Below are 11752 nucleotides of genomic sequence, written 5' to 3'. Positions count from 1 at the left end.
GGCGAGGGTGGGATGATTTGGGAGAATGGCATTGAAACATGTATAATATCATATAAGAAATGAATCACCAGTCCAGGTTCGATGCAAGATACAGGATGCTTGGGGCTGGTGCACTGGGATGACCCAGAGGGATGGTACGGGGAGGGAGGTGGGAGGGGGGTTCAGGATGGGGAGCACGTGTACACCTGTGGCGGATTCATGTTGATGTATGGCAAAACCAATGCAATATTGTAAAGTAATTAGCCTCCAATTAAAATAAATACATTTAAATTCAAAATAAAAAAATCTTATTATTTAAGAAACAGAAAAAAAATAATAGTGGCTTATTTGTTCAAGGGAAGTTTCCTCATAAGCAAATCTGTATCACTGGTAAAGAAACTTGATGAAAATCCACACATATCATTCTCAGAGGGAAGTAATCACTTCACAATAGTGCTGCAGCTTCTTCTTTACAAACCTTTGTAACTGAGCCTTGAGAAATGAAGTGTAACTCAGATTTTATTTCATAAACTGGCAGTCTATTCTCCCCTACTAGACTTGGGTACACTACATGTAATTTGACTGATTTTAAAATATAGGAATTCTCTAAGTGTTTAAAGATGATATTATATTAAAAAGTCAAATTCCATTTTGTTTCCTGTGATAAAGACTAAAATGCTAGGGGTTTGGAAGCCTGCTACATTTAAAGTTTGCCATTGCTTTCTACAAGAAGTATCTTGCCTTAGGCTTTTGTGTAACTTGGTTTGACAGAAGGAATCCATAAGGTTGCTTGATTGTTTGCTTTTTGTGTAGCTTCTGTAGCAAATTTCTCTTCTAAGGTAGAGACTTTTTTTGCACTCTTAAAGAGAATTTACTCTTTCCCATTACTTATATAATTTTCAATCTGTCCTATATGAAATGTATAAACACTGAGCTTTGTCTATATGTAGCCAACATAAAGACTATACTGCAACATGAATATATATATAGTAATTATTACTCTTCCTCAAGACATTTCCTACTTTTTTTTTTTAATAATGAAAGTCAAGATAGCTTAGGAAAACATTACCTCCGTTCAGCTGGTCAGTTGTGTCCAACTCCTTGTGACCTCACATACTGCAGCATGCCAGGCATCCCTGTCCATCAACAACTCCTGGAACTTGCTCAAAATCATGCCCATCGACTTGGTGATGCCATCCAACCATCTCATCCTCTGTCGTCCCCTTCTCTTCCTGCCTTCAATCTTGCCCAGGATCAGGGTCTTTTGTGATGAGTCAGTTCTTTGCATCAGGTGGATGTATAGGAGTTTCAGCTTCAGCATCAGTCCTTCTAAAGAATATTCAGGCCTGATTTCCTTTAGGATTGACTGGTTTGATCTCCTTGCTGTCTAAGGGACTCTCAAGAGTCTTCTCCAACACCACAGTTCAAAACCATCAATTCTTCAGCACTCAGCTTTCTTTGTGGTCCAACTCTCACATTCATACATAACTACTGGAAAAATCATAGCTTTGAATAGATGGACCATTGTTGGCAAAGTAATGTCTCTGCTTTTTAATATGCTGTCTTGATTGGTCATAGCTTTTCTTCTAAGGAGCAAGTATCTTTTCTAATTACATATCTGCAGTCACCATCTGCAGTTATTTTGGAGTCCAAGAAAATAAAGTCTGTCCTTGTTTCCATTGTTTCTCCATCTATTTGCCATGAAGTGTTGAGACCAGATGCCATGATCTTAGTTTTTGGAATGTTGAGTTTAAAGCCAGATTTTTCACTCTCCTCTTTTACCTTCATCAAGAGGCTCTTTAGTTCCTCTTGCTTTCTTCAATAAGGGTTGTGTCATCTGTATATCTGAAGTTATTGATATTTCTCCCAGGAATCTTGATTCCAGCTTGTGCTTCATCCAGCCCAGCGTTTCTCATGATGTACTCTGCATGTAAGTTAAATAAGCTAGGTGACAATATACAGCTTTGACGTACTCCTTTCCCAATTAGGAACCAGTCTGTTGTTCCATGGCTGATTCTGACTGTTGCTTCTAAACCTGCATACAGGTTTCTCAGGAGTCAGGAAAGATGGTCTGGTATTCCCACTGGATTTGTCTTATTCACCATTGTATCTCCAATGATAAATGATCAATTATTATCTTTTGAATAAAAGAAAAAGAGAAAGCCCCAGGCTTGAGGAATCTAGATGGAGATGCAGGAATGCAAATGAATGGTTAGAATGCAATTTGAGGTATATTCTAAAAGAAATAGGTGAAAAATGCTATGTGATTAAGCTGGGAGGAAGAACTAGATTTGTAAGGGTAAGTGATTTCTCTAGATCAGTAATGTTGTAGGTTAGGGCCATCAATCCAAGAATATGAGGTACACTCATTAAATTAAATAAGGAAAAAATTGGGGCTGCTCTCCTTGGAAAAGTGGTCTGACCTGGTGCTAATAGGTGCTTACAAACAAAGATGAGAAATATTAAAATTAACACTGGAGCCTACCTAAAATAACTTGCAATGGTCAAAAGCTGGAACAATTTACACAACAAAATAAATAAGAGTAGTATTGGATTATGCTATATAATTATTGTATTTTTGTACAATACACAAAAGTAGTATTGGATTATATTATATAAAGGATAGAAACGCTAGGGACCTAACAGAAACAGAAGATATTAAGAAGAGGTGGCAAGAATACACAGAAGAACCATACAAAAAAGATTTTCACGACCCAGATAATTACGATGGTGTGATCACTCACCTAGAGCTAGACATCCTGGAATGTGAAGTCAAGTGGGCCTTAAGAAACATCACTATGAACAAAGCTAGTGGAGGCAATGGAATTCCAGTTGAGCTATTTCAAATCCTGAAAGATGACACTGTGAAAGTGCTGCACTCAATATGCCAGCAAATTTGGAAAACTCAGCAGTGGCCACAGGACTGGAAAAGGTCAGTTTTCATTCCAATCCCAAAGAAAGACAATGCCAAAGAATGCTCAAACTACCGCACAATTGCACTCACCTCACATGCTAGTAAAGTAATGCTTAAAATTTTTCAAGCCAGGCCTCAGCAATATGTGAACCGTGAACTTCCAGGTGTTCAAGCTGGTTTTAGAAAAGGCAGAGGAACCAGAGGTCAAATTGTCAACATCCTCTGGATCATGGAAAAAGCAAGAGAGTTCCAGAAAAACCTCTATTTCTGCTTTATTGACTATGCCAAAGCCTTTGACTGTGTGGATCACAATAAACTGTGGAAAATTCTGAAAGAGATGGGAATACCAGACCACCTGTCTCTTGAGAAACCTATCTGCAGGTCAGGAAGCAACAGTTAGAACTGGACATGGAACAACAGACTGGTTCCAAATAAGAAAAGGAGTATGTCAGGGCTGTATCTTGTCACCCTGCTTATTTAACTTATATGCAGAGTACATCATGAGAATGCTGGGCTGGAGGAAGCAAAAGCGGAAATCAAGATTTCTGGAGAAATAACAATAACCTCAGATATGCAGTTGACACCACCCTTATGGCAGAAAGCAAAGAAAAACTAAAAAGCCTCTTGATGAAAGTGAAAGAGGAGAGTGAAAAAGTTGGCTTAAAGCTCAGCATTCAGAAAACGAAGATCATGGCATCTGGTCCCATTAGTTCATGGGAAATAGATGGGGAAACAGTGGAAACAGTATCCAACTTTATTTTTCTGGGCTCCAAAATCACTGCAGATGGTGATTGCAGTCATGAAATTAAAAGACACTTACTCCTTGGAAAGAAAGTTATGACTACCCTAGATAGCATATTAAAAAGCAGAGACATTACTTTGCCAACAAAGGTCCATCTAGTCAAGGCTATGGTTTTTCCAATAGTTATGTATGGATGTGAAAGTTGCATTGTGAAGAAAGCTGAGCACCGAAGAATTGATGCTTTTGAACTGTGGTGTTGGAGAAGACTCTTGAGAGTCCCTTGGACTGCAAGGAGATCTAACCAGTCCATCCTAAAGGAGATCAGTCCTGGGTGTTCTTTGGAAGGAATGATGCTAAAGCTGAAACTCCAGTACTTTGGCCACCTCATGCGAAGAGTTGACTCATTGGAAAAGACCCTGATGCTGAGAGGGATTGGGGGCAGGAGGAAAAGGGGACGACAGAGGATGACATGGCTGGATGGCATCCCCGACTCAATGGACGTGAGTTTGAGTGAACTCCGGGAGTTGGTGATGGACAGGGAGGCCTGGCGTGCTGCGATTCATGGGGTCTCAAAGAGTCGGACATGACTGAGCGACTGAACTGAACCTTCAGACAACCCTAAACCGAGAGAGAAAACACCTGACCAATCCTAATACTCTCCAGGAGTGTCCAGATCATGACACAGACATGGAAAACAAACTTATGGATACCAAGAACGAAATGGGACTAGGGATATATTAGGAGTTTGAGATTAACACATACACACCACTGTATGTATAAAATATGTAACTAACAATATCCTGCTGTGTAGCAGAGGGAACGATATTCAATATTTTATAATAACATATAAGTGTAAAGAATCTGAAAAGAGTATATATATATATTATATAAATATATAGACATGTGAGTCACTGCATTTTACACCTGAAACTAATAAGACATTGTAAATCAATTTTACATCAGTAGCAATAATAAAAGAATGTCAAGGTCATGAAAGACTGAAGAACAGGCATAGGATAGCAAAGACTAAGGAGACATGATGTTGTTCAGTCACTCTATCGTGTCCAACTCTTTGTGACCTCATGGACTGCAGCAGGACAGGCTTCCCTGTCCTTCACCATCTCCTGGAACTTGCTCAAACTCATGTCCATTGAGTCAGTGATTCCATCCACGTATCTGATCCTCAGTTGTCCCTTTATCTTCTTGCCTTCAATCTTTCCTGGCATCAGGGTCTTTTCTAATGAGTCAGCTCTTCGCATCTGGTGGCCCAAGTATTGGAGCTTCAGCTTCAGCATCAGTCCTCCCAGTGAATACTCAAGATTGATTTCCTTTAGAATTGACTGGTTTGATCTCCTTGCAGTCCAAGGGACTCTCGAATCTTGTCCAACACCACAGTTCAAAGGCATCAGTTTTTCAGCACTCAGCCTTACTTATGGTCCAGCTCTCGCATCCATATATGTCTACAGGAAAAACCATAGCTTTGACTATATGGACCTTTGTTGGCAAAGCAATGTCTCTGCAATATGGGGTCTTGGATTGGACCCTGAAAAGAAAAAGGGCATTTGTGAGAAACAGGTAAAGTTTGAATAAAGCTTTGGGTTTTAGTTAATGTTGATAGTATTATGTGAAAGTTATTTTCTTAGTTTTGATGATTGTGCTATGGTTATATGAAATTAATATATCAGCAAGTTGAAGGGTACATTGGAATTTTCTAATTCTCTATTATTTTTGCAACTCTTCTGTAGTCTAAAGCTGTTAAAAATTAAAAAATAAAAAAAACTGGACCTTTTTGGGGACCTCTGTACATACTGCCTTAATAGAATTGCTTTTTTGACAATTGAAACAAGAACAAGGCTGACATGGATACTAGCAAGTGGATAACTTGAAGGAAACACTTATAAATACCTCAGATGTTTTGAGCTCCAGATCTCAGTAATGAAGCAGCTCTTTCATATATGGTGTCAAGGGGTAGGCTCTTTGTTGGGTAGCCACTCAGGAAAAGAGCTAGCAGTTCAATACCTTCAGCAATTTAAACACTTAAAAAATTTTTCCTGTAGAAGAATTGATAAATGCTTGAGCACAGACCAGAACTGGTTTCTATTGATGTTTTACTCCCATATAATATTTTATGGGGGGGGGGGGGAATCTCAGAGATAAAAGAGATAAGAGATTATAAGAGAATATTTTGATATTAAACTGAAGGAACAGAGTGTGAAAGAACAAAGTCATCAAGATGGAAAATTTTATAGACCCTTAGTAGAAAGAACAAGGCTTCCTAATAAAAAAATATAGAAATTATTAATTTTTTCAAATTAGTAAGTTTTTATTGAGCTGTTACTAAATTCCAGGTACTTCTCATGTTATATCCTATTTAAACATAAGAGAAATACTTGAAGTAGGTAAATTATTTCCACTTAACAACTGAGAAAACTAAGATTCAGAGAAATAGGTTGCCCAAACATGCAAACTTGGCAGTCTTACTTGCAGATGGAGGAGTATCCTGAGAACATCAAGTTCACTCACTAAATTAGTTGAAGGGAACACTTGGTACTGTGCCAGTGTGTACAATACAGGCGGCTTGATGTGTGCAGATTCAGAATGTTCAACTTTAAAGTAGAGTGGGCAGCTAGAATAATAACCCAGAGTCATCCAAATCAGAACCTAGTGATGTTTGTATGATATCAGATGAATTTTGTGGGAGTTCAGATGAAGAGATGAAATGCACTAGAACTGGACCAGTAGGTGGGATTTGGATGGCCAAAGAAGAAGCAGAGATGTAGTTATGATGGAAGCTGACTAAGTATCTTAATGGTCCCTTGATGATTCAAAGAATTTTCAGTCCTCTTCTGCTATTTTTTGTTGTTGATTATGGGTATCTCTTCAAAGAAATTCATATGATGATCACCTTCAAGTTCAACTGATTAAAAATATCTTCTCTTTGCTGGTAACTTTTCCCCAGACTGTTAGGAATTTGTCTCCTCCATGAAAAAATGACTTGGAATAGTACTGATGTGCTTGAAAAAATGCAGAATATCTACTCTCCTATACCCTCTACCAGACAGCCCTGGCCTAAGTCTCCCTTTTCTTCAAAAATATTTTGGATTCTGGAAGAGGATGGGATTCCCTTTAGGATGCTCCATTAAGGGTTCCTCTTTTGACTCTCAGCTTTGCCAGGACTTAGGTATATTTGCATAAAGAGGATCCATGGGCAGATCAAAGCTGGACCCCTGTCAGCCTTCTTGCTTATCATGTCTCCAGCTTCTTTCCTTCATTACAGAGAACTGTTTAGAACTGAGGGGGACCAAGAAGAGCCCAGAACACTTACTGTTGAACAACCAATTTCATTGTAAAAATTTTAAAATTTAAAAAATTACTTTATTCTCATAAACTGGGCAATTCATGTGTGGAGAAGAGTGCCCTGAATTCCAATTTGGATGAAAGATTAGGGCAGATTAACAGAATACTTAAAGTATGCAATAGACATTCAATAGAAATTTAAAAATTTTATTTAATTCTTTCCAATGTAATTCTACAGTTCTTTCCTCTCTTCCATAAGCTGCTAGGCAAGAGATTGATTTAGTCAGCAAGCACTTGTTAAGCAAGTGCAACACCTCTTTCAAGCATTGTACGAGGGGATAGAGCTACAAAAAAAGAGTATTATGCCTACTCTCAGAAACCTCATAATCCAGTGAGAGAAGCTAGCTATAAATACTTACAATACAATTTCATAATACTAGGATGAATGGATAATAAAGATTTGGGGAGCAAAAAGGGGAATGAGCACCTTTGGGGGTGAGAGGTGGTTGACAAAATGTCAGGAGGATTCATGGTAATCAGTAGCTTAGAGGTTGGACTATGTATGACTTGCTGGGAGTTCAAGGTTTGTTTTAGTCTGGGTGCAAAGTAACAAAGTACTATAGACTAGTCAGTTTATAAACAATAGAAATTTATTTCTCACATTTCTGGAGCCTGGGGATTCCAAGATCAAGACACCAGCAGATTCAGTGTCTAGTGTGGGCCTGCTTGCTGGTTCATCTTCTATCTCCTCAAATGTTGGAAGGAGCTCCCTGGGGTCTCTTTTATAAAGTCACTAATCTCACACATAAGGGCTTTACCATCAAGACCTAATCACTCACCAAAGGTCTTACCTTCAAATAGTATGTGGGGGTCTAGAATTTCAGCACATGCACTTCGGGATGACACAGACATTCAGACCATAGCAAGATTCTAGTAGGAGTGTTTTCTTAGTCTATATTGACTAAGTAAAATAACTCTCAATGAGAACAATTGCAAAAAAAAAGTTATTTTAAGCTAGCCCTATGAATTTTCCACAATCCACAGTTTGTTGTGATCCATGCAGTCAAAGCCTTTAGCATAGTCAATGAAGCAAATTAAATGTTTTTCTGGAACTACCTTGCTTTCTCCATCAAATATTGGCAATTTAATCTCTGATTCCTCTGCCCCTTGAAAACAAAGCCAACTGTGGAAAATTCTAAAATAGAAGAGAACATCAGACCAACTATCTGTCTCCTGAGAGAACTGTATGCAGGTCAGGAAGCAACAGTTAGAACTGGACATGAAACAACTGACTAGTTCAAAACTGGGAAAGAAGTACAACAAGGCTGATTATTATAATAATTATCCTTGATTGTTTAACTTCTATGCAGAATACATCATACAAAATTCTGGGCTGGATGAATCATAAACTGGAATCAAGATTGCAGGGAGAAATATCAAAAACCTCAGATATGCAGATGATACCATTCTAATGGCAGAAAGTGAAGAGGAACTAAAGAGCCTCTTGATGAGGGTGAAAAAGGAGAGTGAAAAAGCTGGCTTGACATTCAACATTCAAGAAACTAAGATCATGGCATCCAGCCCCTTTATTTCATGGCAAATAAAAAGGGAAAAAGTGGAATTAGTGACAGACTTTATTTCTTGGGCTCCAAAATCACTGCAGATGATGACTGCAGCGTGAAATTTAAAGACACTTACACCAGTAGTCAGTGGAGACACTAGAGGTAAATAACCTGCTTGCCAATGCAGGAGACATAAGAGACATGGGTTCAATCCCTGGGATTGAAGATCCCCTGAAGAAGGAAATGGCAACCCACTCCAGTATTCTTGCTTGGAGAATCCCATGGATAGAGGAGCTTGGCAGGCTACAGTCCATGGGATCCTACAGAGTCGAACATGACCTAAGCAGCTTAGCACATGCATGCATTCCTTGGAATGATAAACGTCCTCTTCCAGTTCTGTGGCCACTGCTGAGTTTTCCAAATTTGTTGGCATATTGTTGCAGCACTTTGACAGCATCATCTTTTAAGATTTGAAATAGCTCAGCTGAAATCCCATCACCTCCACTAGCTTTGTTCATAGTAATGCTTCCTAAAGCCCACTTGACTTCACACTCCAGGATGTCTGGCTCTAGGTGAGTGATCACACCATCATGTTTGTCTCTGTCATTAAGATTTTTTTTTGTACAGTTTTTCTGTGTATTCTTTCCAACTCTTCATAATCTCTTCTGCTTCTTTTAGTTCCCTGCCATTGCTGTCATTTATTGTGCCCATCTTTGCATGAAATGTTCCCTTGGTACCTCCAATTTTCTTGACGAGATCTCTAGTCTTTCCCATTCTATTGCTTTCCTCTATTTCTTTACATTGTTCACATAAGAAGTCTTTCTTTTTTTTTAATTTTATTTTTTTTTTAAACTTTACATAACTGTATTAGTTTTGCCAAATATCAAAATGAATCCGCCACAGGTATACATGTGTTCCCCATCCTGAACCCTCCTCCCTCCTCCCTCCCCATTCCATCCCTCTGGGTTATCTTTCCTTGCTGTTCTCTGGAATTCTACATTCAGTTGAGTATATTTTCCCCTTTCTCCTTTGCCTTTCAATTCTCTTCTTTTCTCATCTATTTGTAAGGTCTCTTCAGACAACAACTTTGCCTTCTTGCATTTCTTTTCTTTGGGATGGTTTTGTTCACTGCCTCCTGTACAATGTTACAAACCTCCATCCATAGTTCTTCAAGCACTCTGTCTACAAGATCTAATCCCTTGAAGCTATTCATCACCTCCACTGTATAATCAAAGGGGATTTGATTTAGGTTATATAGGTCATACCTGAATGGATTGGAAAAGGTCAGTTTTCATTCCAGTCCCAAAGAAAGGCAATGATAGAGAATGTTCAAATTACTGGACAATTGCACTAATTTCACATGCTAGCAAGATTAGTCTCAAAATCCTTCATATTTGGCTTCAGCAGTATGTGAAGGGAGAGCTTCCAGATGTACAAGCTGGATTTAGAAAAGGCTGAAGAATCAGATTTCAAATTACCAACATCTGCAGGGTCATAGAAAAAGCAAGGGGATTAAAAAAAAAAAAAAACAAACAAAACATCTACTTCATTGACTACACTAAAGCCTTTAACTGAGTGGATCACAAAAAACTGTGGAAAATTCTTAAAGATATGGGAATACCAGACCACATTACCTGTCTCCTAAGAAACTTGTATGGAGGTCAAGAGGCAACAGCTAGACCCAGAAACAATTATGTAAAGTTTAAAAATAAAATAAAATTAAAAAAAAAAAAGAAAAAAAAAGAAACAATGACTGTTTCAAAATTGGAAAAGAGTACATTAAGGCTATATATTGTCACCCTGCTTATTTAACTTATATGCATCATGCAAAATGCTGGGCTGGGTGACTCACAATCTGGAATCAAGATTGCCAGGAGAAATATCAACAACCTCAGATATACAGATTATACCACTTTAATGGCAGAAAGGGAAGAGGAACTAACGAGCCCCTTGATAAAGGTCAAAGAGGAGAGTGAAAACTCTGGCTTAAAATTCAGCATTCAAAAAACTTAAGACCAGGGTATCCAGTCACATTATTTCATGGCAAAAGGATACGGAAAAATGGAAGTAGTGGCAGACTTCTTTTTTTCCGGGCTCCAAAATCACTGCAGATGGTGACTGCCATGAAATTAAAAGATACTTGCTCCTTGAAAGAAAAGCTATCACAAACCTAGACAGTGTATTAAAAAGCAGAGACATTGTTTTGCTAACAAAGATCCATATAGTCTAAGCTGTGGTTTTTCTAGTAGTCATGTATGGGTGTAAGAGTTGGACCATAAAAAAGGCTGAGCACCAGAGAATTGATGGCTTTGAACTGTGGTGGTGGAGAAGATTCTTGAAAATCCCTTGGATTGCAAGGGTATCAGACTAGTCAATTATACAGGAAATCAACCTGGACTATTCATTGGAAGGACTGATGTTAAAGCTGAAGCTCCAATACTTTGACCCACCTGATGCTCTCCTGAGCAGACTTTTTGGATAAGAATCTGATGCTGGGAAAGATTGAAGGCAAAAGGAGAAGGGGGTGTTAGGGGATGAAGTGGCTAGATAGCATCACTGATTCAGTGGACACTCTCTTCCTGGAGATAGTGGAGGTTGGAGGAGCCTGGCATGCTACAGTCCTTGGGCCATAAAAAGTCGAACATGATTTAGCAACTGAACAATAACAAATCCTATTAAGAAAAGATCTGAAAAATTCTAGGGCAATTAGGATGTTGCTCAATTTTGTTTAAATAGAGAAAATTTTGATACATTGATTAGATGTAGGTAATGGGTGAATCTAACTGATGCTGGCTTAATCACTTCTATTTTCAGTATCCTCTTGACACCTTCTGGGTGACACATCCTTAAATGTGAAATCTCAAATGACAGAGATATATTCTTCCTGAGCTTGCTTCAGAAGATACCTTTTAAGTATATTTTAATTATAAGAATACTAAACAGCATGAATAGTAACTTACTCCTAAGGGCAGGTAGTGGCAAATTATTTTTAATAAACTGGCTGCTTTTGTTGCTGTTGGCTCATTCTCATACATCTGCTCTATGCCCTCCATGGCACACAAGCAGGTTGTATTACACTGAATTAAACTCATTAAACATTTATTAAGAACTTATTTTGCACCAGACATATAGTCTATGTGTACAAAAAAGATCTGGAAAACTGACTGCAAGAAGAAATAGTGTTGGTTTTACTCAAACTTTCTGTTACCACAAAATCAAGGGATTTTGATAATTCACATACTCAGACAACAGAGAAAA

This window comes from Bubalus bubalis, chromosome 16 (assembly GCF_019923935.1).
Source record: "Bubalus bubalis isolate 160015118507 breed Murrah chromosome 16, NDDB_SH_1, whole genome shotgun sequence".
Classification (NCBI taxonomy): Eukaryota; Metazoa; Chordata; class Mammalia; order Artiodactyla; family Bovidae; genus Bubalus; species Bubalus bubalis.
The sequence above is the reverse complement of the archived record's forward strand: the minus strand, read 5'-3'. Positions refer to the sequence as shown.